Here is a 14447-nt window from a genome sequence, read left to right as displayed (position 1 = left end):
TCTTAGGAACATGTATATGAAAACATATTTTATTCATTTTTTTATGTTCAGTTTTCATATGCACATAAAATAGTAGGTACCCTTTTATTTAAATCATTCATTTGTATTTGATTTCTCAGAATAGTCTCTCTTACTACAAGAACCCTTGGTTTGGTTTTGAACATAATCTTCAGTTGAGTTGAATTTCAAAGCCGGATAACGTCTAGCACAAAGTTTATGGAATAAGCTATTTTCACTTTAAATTGACTTAAATGGTGCAGATCTCAGTTCCTTATCGTTTACGTTCACTGCTCCTATGTCTTTGACTCATCCTACTACAGTTTATACTTGTATATCATCTTTGTTGTTTTGTCTTTGTCTGTAGTTTCTCTTAATGCGAGGGGGTTACGAAACAGTGTGAAGCGTAAGGCCTTCTTTTTATTTGCTAAACAATTTTGAACAGAGTCTCACTCAATTTCGGCTGATGCCAACTTCTGGAGGTCACAGTGGGGCAACGATATTTGGCTTTCCCATGGATCTGAACGCTCCGCTGGTGTCACTACAATGAAAAATACCTTTGGTGGTAATATTCTACACTCGGAATGTGACCCCTTTGGTCACTTTATTTGTCTTGTGATCAGTTACAATGACATTACACTCATTACTGTAAACTTCTACGGGTACAACACCAAACATGATAATGATGAGTTACTTGAATCTATAGAGAAACATATATTTAATTGGTTATCTAAATTTCCCAATTTGTTATTATTGATAGGAGGGGACTTTAACATTACTATAGATAATTCAACTGATAGATGGCCCCCAGGTAGACCAACCAATCAGAATTTGGGTTTAATACTTTTTATGGAAAAGTTTGATCTTACTGATATATGGAGAGAGAGGTTTCCGGCTGACAGATCATTCACTTGGAGTAACAAAACAGGTTCCAGACAATCCAGAATAGATTTTTGGCTTATATCCAAATGTATTGATGGTGAGTGTGTTACTACAAATATTTGTACTACTCCCCTCACAGACCATAGGGCCATTTACATTGATATCAAAATATTTACCCCTGATATTAACCTTGGTAGAGCATCCTACTGGAAGCTAAATAGCTCATTATTAAATAATGATATAGTTCAATTTGAGGTTAAAGATCTGCTCTCACACTTTTGGGAAAATGCTTGTGAAGAAAAATATTATTGCAAGAACTGGGAGCTCTTTAAATTTGATGTGTCCAAATACCTTAGAAAATATGGTAGTAATCTTGCTAAGACCAGAAGAGCTGAGGAGGAAAAGGTGATCATTAAGATAACTTCCCTTTCTCAGAGGTCCCCAGCTGACCTCTTGGGGGAGGAGAAGATGGAACTCATTGAGTTACAAAATAAACTGGATAATATATATAAATTAAAAGCAGAAGGAGCCTTTATTAGATCTAGGAAAAAATGGATTGAGGGAGGGAGAACAGAATTCATCCTACTTCTTTAGACTTGAGAAATTTCACTCTAAAAATAACACTATCCATAAGTTAAACATTGATGGTGTTATTACAGATGACCAAAAATTAATCGCTAAATACTGTAGCAATTTTTACAGAAAATTGTATAGCTCTACGTACTGTCAGGAATCCACAGATATGTGTTTTAACTCACTGAATAATGTTCACTCTATCAGTGATATAGAATCTAAACAGTGTGATTAACCCATCAAAGTTGAAGAGAATATAGAGTCTATCAAACATCTAAAGAACAATAAATCACCAGGTGTTGATGGAATTACATCAGAATTTTACAAATTATTTTCTGAAGTAGCTCCCTTCCTATTTGAAGTATTTTTTAGATAGTATTAAAAACAATGTTCTCCCTCCTACAATGAGTCAGGGGTTAATAACACTGATACCTAAGCCTAAAAAAGAAGTGCTGTTCGTCGATAACTGGCGTCCAATTTGTCTTCTTAATAATGACTATAAGATATTAGCCTTACTACTTGCAAAAAGAATTAAAGAAGTCCTGGATGCAATCATTGATGAAACACAGTCTGGCTTCATGAGGAACAGACATATTTCTAACAATGTCAAACTAGTATTAGACAAATCTAATTTTATTTGTCACATACACATGATTAGCAGATGTTAATGAGAGTGTAGCGAAATGCTTGTGCTTCTAGTTCCGACAATGCAGTAATAACCAACGAGTAATCTAACCTAACAATTCCACAACTACTACCTTATACACACAAGTGTAAAGGGATAAAGAATATGTACATAAAGATATATGAATGAGTGATGGTACATAGGCAAGATGGTATAGAGTACAGAAATACATGAGATGAGTAATGTAGGGTATATAAACATAAAGTGGCATAGTTTAAAGTGGATAGTGATACATGTATTACATAAAGATGGCAAGATGCAGCAGTTTAAATGAGTACAGTATATTCATATGAGATGAGTAATGTAGGGTATGTAAACATTATATTAAGTGGCATTGTTTAAAGTGGCTAGTGTTACATTTTTACATCAATTTCCATCAATTCCCATTATTAAAGTGGCTGGAGTTGAGTCGGAATGTTGGCAGCAGCCACTCAATGTTAGTGATGGCTGTTTAACAGTCTGATGGCCTTGAGATAGAAGCTGCTCGGTCCCTGATTTGATGCACCTGTACTGACCTCGCCTTCTGGATGATAGCGGGGTGAACAGGCAGTGGCTCGGGTGGTTGTTGTCCTTGATGATCTTTATGGCCTTCCTGTGACATCGGGTGGTGTAGGTGTCCTGGAGGGCAGGTAGTTTGCCCCCGGTGATGCGTTATGCAGACCTCACTACCCTCTGGAGAGCCTTACGGTTGTGGGCGGAGCAGTTGCCGTACCAGGCAGTGATACGTTTGTGAGAGCTTTTGGTAACGAGCCAAATTTCTTCAGCCTCCTGAGGTTGAAGAGGCGCTGCTGCGTCTTCTTCACAACGCTGTCTGTGTGGGTGGACCAATTCAGTTTGTCTGTGATGTGTACGCCGAGGAACTTAAAACTTACTACCCTCTCCACTACTGTCCCGTCGATGTGGATAGGGGGGTGCTCCCTCTGCTGTTTCCTGAAGTCCACAATCATCTCCTTTGTTTTGTTGACGTTGAGTTATTTACCTGACACCACACTCCAAGGGCCCTCACCTCCTCCCTGTAGGCTGTCTCGTCGTTGTTGGTAATCAAGCCTACCACTGTAGTGTCGTCCGCAAACTTGATGATTGAGTTGGAGGTGTGCATGGCCACGCAGTCTTGGGTGAACAGGGAGTACAGGAGAGGGCTCAGAACACACCCTTGTGGGGCCCCAGTGTTGAGGATCAGCGGGGTGGAGATGTTGTTAGCTACCCTCACCACCTGGGGGCGGCCCGTCAGGAAGTCCAGTACCCAGTTTCACAGGGCGGAGTCGAGACCCAGGGTCTAGAGCTTGATGACAAGTTTAGAGGGTACTATGGTGTTAAATGCTGAGCTGTAGTCGATGAACAGCATTCTCACATAGGTATTCCTCTTGTCCAGATGGGTTAGGGCAGTGTGGTTGCGATTGCGTCATCTGTGGATCTATTGGGGCGGTAAGCAAATTGGAGTGGGTCTAGGGTGTCAGGTAAGGGACATACTTGACTACTCAGACCTAATAACTGAGGATAGCTTCATATTATTTTTAGATTTTTTTTATAAAGCATTTGACACAGTAGAGCATCAGTTTCTCTTCCACTCCCTTGAGAGACTTGGCTTTGGGGATTTTTTCTGTAAGGTCATTAAGTCTCTCTATGAAAATGGTAACAGCTCAATACAATTGAAATATGGCACCTCATCTAGATTTGAGTTAAAGAGAGGAATTAGGCAAGGTAGTCCTATCTCCGTACCTGTTTTTATTAATCACCCAACTTCTTGCAAATTCTTTAAATAATAGTCCTGTACAAGGTATTTCCACAGCTGGTAAAGAAATTATTATAAGCCAGCTGACTGATGATACTACACTTTTTCTGAAAGACGCTAACCAAATTCCCATATCGATCAATGTGATACAATCCTTTTCCAAAGCGTCTGGTCTATATCTTAACATTAATAAATGTGAACTCATAGCTGTCAAAGATTGTGTGACACCTTCATATTATGGTATTCCAGTAAAAGAAGAACTGACATATTTAGGCATAACTGTTACAAAGGATCAAAAGTCTAGAGGCTTACTAAATTTTAACCCTCTTATTAGAAATACCCAGAAGAAGCTAAATCAATGGCTACAGAGGGACTTATCTTTAAAAGGTAGAGTCCTAATAACCAAGGCTGAAGGTATCTCTAGACTAACATATGGCGCTCTATCTTTATATCTTGACAGTTAAATAAGCAAGGAGATAGACCAGCTGCTTTTCAACTTTCTTTGGAGAAACCGTACCTATTACATTAGGAAAACTGTTTTAATGAACACTTATGAGAATGGTGGACTGAATTTTCTGGACTTTACTACTTTAAATAATACTTTTAAGATCAATTGGATAAAATAATTCCTAAGAAGACCCACTTCTATCTGGAATTTTATTCCTCATCATGTCTTCTCTACTTTTGGTGGCCTTAACTTCATGTTGTTTTGAAATTATAATATTGACAAAATTCCAGTGAAAATTTCTGCTTTTCATCGGCAGGTTTTAATTTATAAACATATTTTTTCTCCACACAGATATTATATATTGAATAATCGGGATATATTGTATAAAAATACTTATTTGTTTTTAGAATATTGGTTCCGAAATAATATCCTATTGGTGAGCCAACTGGTAAATGCAGAGGGTCTTTTACTCAGTTATAAAGAATTCTTATCACTTTACAAGGTCCCTGTAACACCTAAAGATTTTGCAATTGTTTTAGACGCCATTCCCTCCGGTGTTGCTCTGTTATTCAGGAATTTGTCGAGACCTGATCCTCAGAGCCTACCTTCTATTGACCATGTTGACTCATCAGTATGAAAGATTTGTTTATCTTTTGGTTCATTCAACAACAGAGCGATACGAGCCTTGTTTCAGCAGGATGTTGTATCTATCTATACCTTATGTCATGCCTTATTGGAATGAATTTATTGATACTAATCTGTTGGGGAAAAGTTTGGATGTTGCAACACACTTGTTAACAAAATTAAGGAAGTTTCCTTTAAAATTATTCATAAATATTATCCTGCCAACCACTATATGAAGAAGTTTAAGGAAAACAAACATCAGAGATGTACTGCTTGGATTCTTTACATACGATAGAAATAAGCTGAAACATTTTTATGTAATTAATTTCATTCTTTTGGCCAAATTTCATATACACAAATGTAAATTTACAAAAAAAAAAAAAACGTTCGTACCCTACAAAAAGAAATTGAACTGTATTTTAAGACAGTTAAATACTCTACTAACAAAAAAGCTGTTAGAATTGTTAGTGTATGTATGTCCCTTAAGGTCCTTGTGTAATTGTAATGTGATATTGTACCCCCTAGCTCGATTGTCCATTGTTTATCATCTATATGTACTTGTGTTCCCTCGTGTGCGTTCTGTATTGATTTGTTGTTAATAAAAAATGGCCTTATTTCCCGTTTACTACATAATGTAAATAACGCGTTGCACTCTGGGATCATTAGGGGTAAATGCCATCTAATTCAAAAGGTCAACAAAGCAATTCAACATGTTTGCGCTAAGAAATCGAGTAAAAAGACGTGGAGAGCCACCCTTCCAACACCAGTTATAGAAGATAATGACGTCTCATACGTTGGTTACAATGTAGAGGGTTTTCGGCGTCGAAAATCGATTATAAGAAACGTTTAACTCGTTAGTAACAAGGTTAGCTAGTCGATTGTACTGGTAGCGTAGCTAACTAGCGTTGTCTATCTGATTTCACCGTTGCTAACTTTACCAATGGAAGGTTGTCTTCTCACTCTACCTACCAGTTGTCCAACACAATTCAACAAATGGAGCATTAAGTGATTATGTTTTATACCCAAGTCCAATGTTATAGACTTTCAAAATAAACACAAGCCATGGTGGAGATGATGCTCTTATTCTATGGTATTGTAACGACTCTGGGTTTATATGCGCGGATATCGACTGCCGCGGAGCATGCTTTTGCGGCACAGTGGATAGCGCGCTGGACTTCGGGCTTATAGAAGGTCGAGGGTTCGAAACCTGCTCCCTGCCTGTTTCATTACAGTATATCACAGTATATTGGCGATCGCCAACTACTGTGCGGGATGGAAACAGGATTCCCAAATGTACCAAATAATAAATACACTAAACTAAATCAAACGAATCTGATCCCTACACAGGCTCAATGGGGAACCTGGGAGGGCGGGTCTTTTTGCGCCAATACCCCTAGCAAGTCTTCAGGTGTAAAATCCTTAAGTCCCCATACCTTTTCTGCCACAGTAATGTCCAGTTTGTTAGACTTGTGCTGTACAGTTCATAAATGTGGTAATGAATGCCACAAAATCCACCTTTTTAACACACAGGGTATTTCTTGACTGGCAGCAAACATTTTCTTCAGGCTGTGGTGCGTCCACGACCATATCTTCACTAGCATCACTTATTTTTGTCGCCTCCACATTGGAGATTCGATTGTTAGAACGGTCAATCCCCAACACAATTTCAGCACAGTCGTCCTACACACAGTTCTTCAATATACTCTGTCCGTCTGCACACACTTGAAACATGTATACATCCTTTACAATTCTTGCACTGCAATGGTTTGGGTCGAAAGCTCTTATAGTGCATCTTACATAACCAAGCTTCACATGCAGGACTGGCAGACTTTCTTATTTTTCTCCATTCACCCATCGAGTCAGACGCCGGGCATCAACAACACCAGGAATTTTGTTCAGTTATTCAACCTGAACATCTGCCGTCACCCCTTAGACCAGTGCTCTACTCCGAAGTTCAAAACCCAAAACTTCTGTTGTTCGGATTCTTTTGAGGTGCACTGCAATCTTCCTCTGTTTTTCAGAAATACACTTAATCAAAATAAGACCCGTCTTTTCCCAGCACATAACAGTACTTAAATATTTTCTACACCTCAAACTGGTTTACCACAAATGCATCCTTACTCAACAAACGCATCCCAACAAGAAGCGATTAATTATCATTCATACACGTATCCTCACTCCAATTTTAGACAATTTCCTTTTTGTTCCGGTTTTTGCGACCACTGTTGTCCTTTCAGACATTCATCTTCACCGACATTCCTCGATGTGCTGCTTTATTCGAACACAGCATCCACTTCCGCTAACTTTCTCATCTGCAGCTTTCCAACCAATCATCCAACCTCAATCCTTTCTCCCGATTGGCTCATCTGTAAATGCATTAGGTAAATGAGACTTAACCATGTTGTTGAGAACTGCTACAGACCCTTTTCCAGCAGTTGACACACAGACGTCATGCACAGATGCGCTTGACTTCGCTATCGCCATCTGTGCACGTTCAACATAGCCTAGATTTACGTTTTTATTACTTCTAAACAAAATAACGTTTTGGGGGTTTCATACGGTTAAAACTATGATTGATTCTTGCTTGTACAGTCGCTAAGATTATATTTGGTTGTGATCTTTGCAAAATAACTATTTTAGATGCAGCCGTTTTTAGCTATAATGTTATTGCTCATTGATATAGGCAGTAGCAAAAGCTAGCCAAAGAGTAATTTTACTTGTTGACTGTTTTTATGAGTATAATACATTTGCGATGATGACACACACATTATATTAAGCAGGACATTCATACAAGCCGTAAAATCCAATTATAATCCAAAAGTAGTGTGAAATGCACTCATAAGCAACATGTAAATACAGTGGGGCAAAAAAATATTTAGTCAGCCACCAATTGTGCAAGTTCTCCCACTTAAAAAGATGAGAGAGGCCTGTAATTTTCATCATATGTACACTTCAACTATGACAGACAAAATGAGAGAGAAAAAATCCAGAAAATCACATTGTAGGATTTTTTATTAATTTATTTGCAAATTATGGTGGAAAATAAGTATTTGGTCACCTACAAACAAGCAAGATTTCTGGCTCTCACAGACCTGTAACTTCTTCTTTAAGAGGCTCCTCTGTCCTCCACTCGTTACCTGTATTAATGGCACCTGTTTGAACTTGTTATCAGTATAAAAGACACCTGTCCACAACCTCAAACAGTCACACTCCAAACTCCACTATGGCCAAGACCAAAGAGCTGTCAAAGGACACCAGAAACAAAATTGTAGACCTGCACCAGGCTGGGAAGACTGAATCTGCAATAGGTAAGCAGCTTGGTTTGAAGAAATCAACTGTGGGAGCAAATATTAGGAAATGGAAGATATACAAGACCACTGATAATCTCCCTCGATCTGGGGCTCCACGCAAGATCTCACCCCGTGGGGTCAAAATGATCACAAGAACGGTGAGCAAAAATCCCAGAACCACACGGGGGGACCTAGTGAATGACCTGCAGAGAGCTGGGACCAAAGAAACAAAGCCTACCATCAATAACACACTACGCCGCCAGGGACTAAAATCCTGCAGTGCCAGACGTGTCCCCCTGCTTAAGCCAGTACATGTCCAGGCCCGTCTGAAGTTTGCTAAAGAGCATTTGGATGATCCAGAAGAAGATTGGGAGAATGTCATATGGTCAGATGAAACCAAAATAAAACTTTTTGGTAAAAACTCAACTCGTCATGTTTGGAGGACAAAGAATGCTGAGTTGCATCCAAAGAACACCATACCTACTGTGAAGCATGGGGGTGGAAACATCATGCTTTGGGGCTGTTTTTCTGCAAAGGGACCAGGACGACTGATCCATGTAAAGGAAAGAATGAATGGGGCCATGTATCGTGAGATTTTGAGTGAAAACCTCCTTCCATCAGCAAGGGCATTGAAGATGAAACGTGGCTGGGTCTTTCAGCATGACAATGATCCCAAACACACCGCCCGGGCAACGAAGGAGTGGCTTCGTAAGAAGCATTTCAAGGTCCTGGAGTGGCCTAGCCAGTCTCCAGATCTCAACCCCATAGAAAATCTTTGGAGGGAGTTGAAAGTCTGTGTTGCCCAGCAACAGCCCCAAAACATCACTGCTGTAGAGGAGATCTGCATGGAGGAATGGGCCAAAATACCAGCAACAGTGTGTGAAAACCTTGTGAAGACTTACAGAAGACGTTTGACCTCTGTCATTGCCAACAAAAGGTATATAATAAAGTATTGAGATAAACTTTTGTTATTGACCAAATACTTATTTTCCACCATAATTTGCAAATAAATTCATAAAAAATCCTACAATGTGATTTTCTGGATTTTTTTTCTCATTTTGTCTGTCATAGTTGAAGTGTACCTATGATGAAAATTACAGGCCTCTCTCATCTTTTTAAGTGGGAGAACATGCACAATTGGTGGCTGACTAAATACTTTTTTGCCCCACTGTAATATATTTTTTTTGCTGGCGTTCTATAGGAACTACAATTTGTACCACACAGGACTGTTCTGCAAACAGAGACAGGAATATGTTCCGGAATTCATCGAATGGCATTGAGGAGCAAACCACCTCAGTCATCGGCTTCATCAATAAGTGCATCGACTACGTCGTTCCCACAGTGACCGTACGTATATATTCCCACCAGAAGCTATGGATTACAGGCAGCATCCGCATCGAGCTAAAGGCTAGAGCTAACTTTCAAGGAGCGGGACACTAATCCGGACGCTTATAAAAATCTCGCTATGCCCTCAGACGAACCGTCAAACAAACAAAGTGTCAATACGGGATTAAGATTGAATCCTACTACACCGGCTCTGACACTCAACGGATGTGGCAGAGCTTGACAACTATTACGGACTACAAAGGGAAACCCAGATGGGAGCTGCCCAGTTACGCGAGTCGCCCAGTTACGCAAGCCTACCAGACGAGCAAAATGCCTTTTATGCTCGCTTCGAGGCAAGTAACACTGAAGCATGCACGAGAGCACCAGCTGTTCTGTACGACTGTGTGATAACGCTCTCGGCAGCCAATCTGAGCAAGACCTTTATACAGGTCAACATTCAAAAAGCTACAGGGCCAGATGGATTACCAAGGACATGTACTCAAAGCATGCGCGGACCAACTGGCAAGTGTCTTCACTGACATTTTCAACCTCTCCCTGTCTGAGTCTGTAATACCTACATGTTTCAAGCAGACCAAAATAGTCCCTGTGCCCAAGGAAGTGAAGGTAACCTGCCTAAATGATTACCGCCCCGTATCACTCACGTCAATAGCTATGAAGTGCTTTGAAAGGCTGGTCATGTCTCACATCAACAGCATCCTGCCGGATACCCTAGACCCACTCCAATTCGCATACCGCCCCAACAGATCCACAGATGACACAATCTCAATCGCACTCCACATTGCCCTTTCCCACCTGGACATTTAAACTCAGTTTTTCACAATTCCTGACATTTAATCCTAATTAAAAAAAAATGTTTTAAGTCAGTTAGGATCACCAATTTATTTTAAGAATGTGAAATGTTAGAATAATAGTAAAGAGAATGATTTATTTCAGCTTTCATCACATTACCAGTGGGTCAGAAGTTTACATACACTCAATTAGTATTTGGTAGCATTGCCTTTCAATTGTATAATTTGGGTCCAATGTTTTGGGTAGCCTTCCACAAGCTTCCCACAAGTTGGGTGAATTTTGGCCCATTCCTCCTGACAGAGCTGGTGTAACTGAGTCAGGCATGCTCGCACATGCTTTTTCAGTTCTGCCCACAACTTGTCTATAGGATTGAGGTCAAGGCTTTGTGATGGCCACTCCAATACCTTGACTTTGTTGTCCATAAGTCATTTTGCCACAACTTTGGAAGTATGCTTGGGGTCATTGTCCATTTGGAAGACCCATTTGCGACCAAGCTTTAACTTCCTGACAGATGTCTTGAGATGTTGCTTCAATATATCCACATAATTTTCTTGCCTCATGATGCCATCTATTTTGTGAAGTGCACCAGGCCCTCCTGCAGCAAAGCACCCCCACAACATGATGCTGCCATCCCCGTGGACATTTCTCCAAAAAGTACGCTCTTCTTCCCCATGTGCAGTTGCAAACCGTAGTCTGGCTTTTTTATGGCGGTTTTGGAGCAGTGGCTTCTTTCTTGCTGAGCGGCCTTTCAGGTAATGTCGATATAGGACTTGTTTTACTGTGGATATAGATACTTTTGTACCTGTTTCCTCCAGCATCTTCACAAGGTCCTTTGCTATTGTTCTGGGATATATTTGCACTTTTCGCACCAAAGTATGTTCATCTCTAGGAGACAGAACACGTCTCCTTCCTGTGTGGTATGACGGCTGCATGGTCCCATGGTTTTAATACTTGCGTACTATTGTTTGGACAGATGAACGTGGTACCTTCAGGCATTTGGAAATTGCTCCCACGGATGAATCAGACTTGTGGAGGTCTACAATTTCTTTTTTTAGGTCTTGGCTGGTTTCTTATGATTTTCCCATGATGTCAAGCAACGAGGCAATGAGTTTGAAGGTTGGCCTTGAAATACATCCACAGGTACATCTCCAATTGACTCAAATTATGTCAATTAGCCTATCAGAAGCTTCTAAAGCCATGACATAATTTTCTGGAATTTTCCAAGCTGTTTAAAGGAACAGTCAACTTAGTGTAAGTTGACCCACTGAAATTGTGATACAGTGAATTATAAGTTAAATGATCTGTATGTCAACAATTGTTGGAAAAATGATTTGTGTCATGCTCAAGGTAGATGTCGTAACCGACTTGCCAAAACTATAGTTTGTTTAACAAGAAATTTGTGGAGTGGTTGAAAAACGAGTTTTACTGACTCCAACCGAAGTGTATGTAAACTTCTGACTTCAACTGTATGTGAGAATTCTGTTCATTGACTACAGCTCAGCGTTCAACACCATAGTTCTCACAAAGCTTATCACTAAGCGAAGGATCCTGGGTCTTAACACTTCCTTCTGCAACTAGATGCTGGACTTCCTGACGAGCCGCCCCCCAGGTGGGAAGAGTAGGCAACAACACGTCTGCCTTGCTGATCCTCAACACGGGGGCCCTTCAGGGTTGTGTACTTAGTCCCATCCTGTACTACCTGTTCACCCATGACTGCGTGGCCAAACATGACTCCAACACCATCATGAAGTTTGCTACCGACAACGATGAGACAGCCTATAGGGAGGAGGTCAGAGACCTGGAAGTGTGGTGCCAGGACAACAACCTCTCCCTCCATGTGAGCAAGACAAAGGAGCTGATTGTGGACTACAGGAAAAGGTGGGCCAAACAGGCCCCCATTCTCATCGGATAGGGCTGTAGTGGAACAGTTTGAGAGGTTCAAGTTTGGTGTCCATATCACCAACAAAGTAACATGGTCCAAACACACCAAGACAGTCGTGAAGAGGGCATGACAACACCTTTTCCCCCTCAGGAGACTGAAAATATTTGGCATTGGTCCCCAGATCCTCAAAAAGGTCTACAGCTACACCATCGAGAGCATCCTGACTGGTTGCATCCCTGCCTGGTATGGCAACTGCTCGACATCTGACCGTAAGGCGCTACAGAGGGTAGTTAATTCTGCCCGGGACGTCACTGGGGCCAAGCTTCCTGCCATCCAGGACATATATACTAGGTGGTGTCAGAGGAAAGGCCAAGAAAATGACAGAGACTCCAGTCACCCAAGTCATAGACTGTTTTCTCTGCTACCACACGGCAGGAGTTAACGGAGCGCCAAGTCTAGGACCAAAACGCTCCTCAACAGCTTCTACCCTCAAGCCATAAGACTGCTGAACAATTAATCAAATGGCCACCAGACTATTTCAAATTGACACCCCCCCATTTGTTTTGTACACTGCTGCTACTCGCTGTTTATTATCTATCCATAGTCAATTCACCCCTACCAACATTTACAAATGACCTTGACTAACAGGTACCCCCGCACATTGACTTGTCCTCCACTAATTTACGCAGATCGCCCTTGTGTGGCAATGTTTGTAAATACAGAAAGGGGTCTATTGAGAAACTCTTTGCGGTCGTGTTTCCGTTTGTCACACGGTTGTAGCATTTCTAACACAGCGAGTGCAGGTCCAGGGTCAGTTTATTCTGATGGGGTTATTGGGCTTATCCTAAAAGAACCTGAAGCAAACAAAAATGACTTGATCAGCCCAATGGGGCACAATTACCGTTGCAGTATACAATGATAACCACTAGAGAGAACTGTTACTCCACTTCAATCATCCTAGTATTAGCAGAAGAAAAACATTTTAAAAAGACAGACCAGGTGAAAGCTATGATCCCTTATTGATGTCACTTGTTAAATCCACTTCAATCAGTATAGATGAATGGGAGGAGACAAGTTAAAGAAGGATTTTTAGCCTTGACAATTGAGACATGTATTGTGTATGTGTGCCTTTCAAAGGGTGAATGGGCAAGACAAAAGTGCTTTTGAACGGGGTATGGTAGTAGGTGCCAGGCACGCAGGTCAAGAATACACTGTTTCCCGTGTGTATCAAGACAGGTCCTCCACCCAGAGGACATCCAGCCAACTTGACACAACTGTGGGAAGCAATGGAGTCAATATGGGACAGCATCCCTGTGGAACGCTTTCAACACCTTGTAGGGTCCATGCCCCCAACTAATTGAGGCTGTTCTGAGAGGGGGCTTCCAAGTCAATATTAGGAATGTGTTCCTAATGTCTGGTACACTCAGTGTATACCATGTCAGCAGGCTAATTTATTTAAGCAGTATTATGAAAGGATCGGGGGAAAATGTCCCTATAAAAGCATTACACAAACCCCAGTTTTGGAAATGGATGATCTTATCTGGCTTTTGATGATGATTGAATAAAAGACAGAGGTGAGGGAAGAATGGATCAGCACCTTCAGTGGGGTCATTCAGATTGTGGCTTTCATAGGACTACATTAACAAATGGTTTTCCTAAAAAAGAATCTGTCATCAGGTTGAAAATAGATCAAATGAATATTAAATAAACATAAGACCACATCTCTTGCTATTAATGATAATGAATTGTAATATCCATGTCTTACTTCCTTGCCAAGTTCATTACAAGCGATAATCTCCACAATATAATTGGCCTATTCCTTGATAAAGGGCTTAGTGGCTATATCATTTTTGATCTGTCATAACAGTGCCATAAATCCATGTGATTGATCATTTGGAATCATGACAAGTTCGTCCTACACAGAAAATTAATGGCGTTAGGAGTTGGTTTGATTGGTGTTGTTGAATGAAGCATTTACGTAATTGTACAAAACAGTAGGGCTAAGCAACAGAATTAATAGCATGGAATTGAATAAGTATAATCAGTACATGTCTCACTTTGATAGTAAGCTAATTATTTCATATTTCTGACTATAAGTACAGTAGCTAGGCTACATATTGGTAGGTGGATGATTTAAAGCACGTGTCAAACTCATTCCACAGAGGGCAGAGTGTCTGCAGATTTTCACTTCACCCTTG

Source organism: Oncorhynchus nerka, linkage group LG27, assembly GCF_034236695.1.
Source record: "Oncorhynchus nerka isolate Pitt River linkage group LG27, Oner_Uvic_2.0, whole genome shotgun sequence".
NCBI classification, from domain to species: Eukaryota; Metazoa; Chordata; class Actinopteri; order Salmoniformes; family Salmonidae; genus Oncorhynchus; species Oncorhynchus nerka.
Note: the sequence above shows the minus strand (reverse complement) of the source record.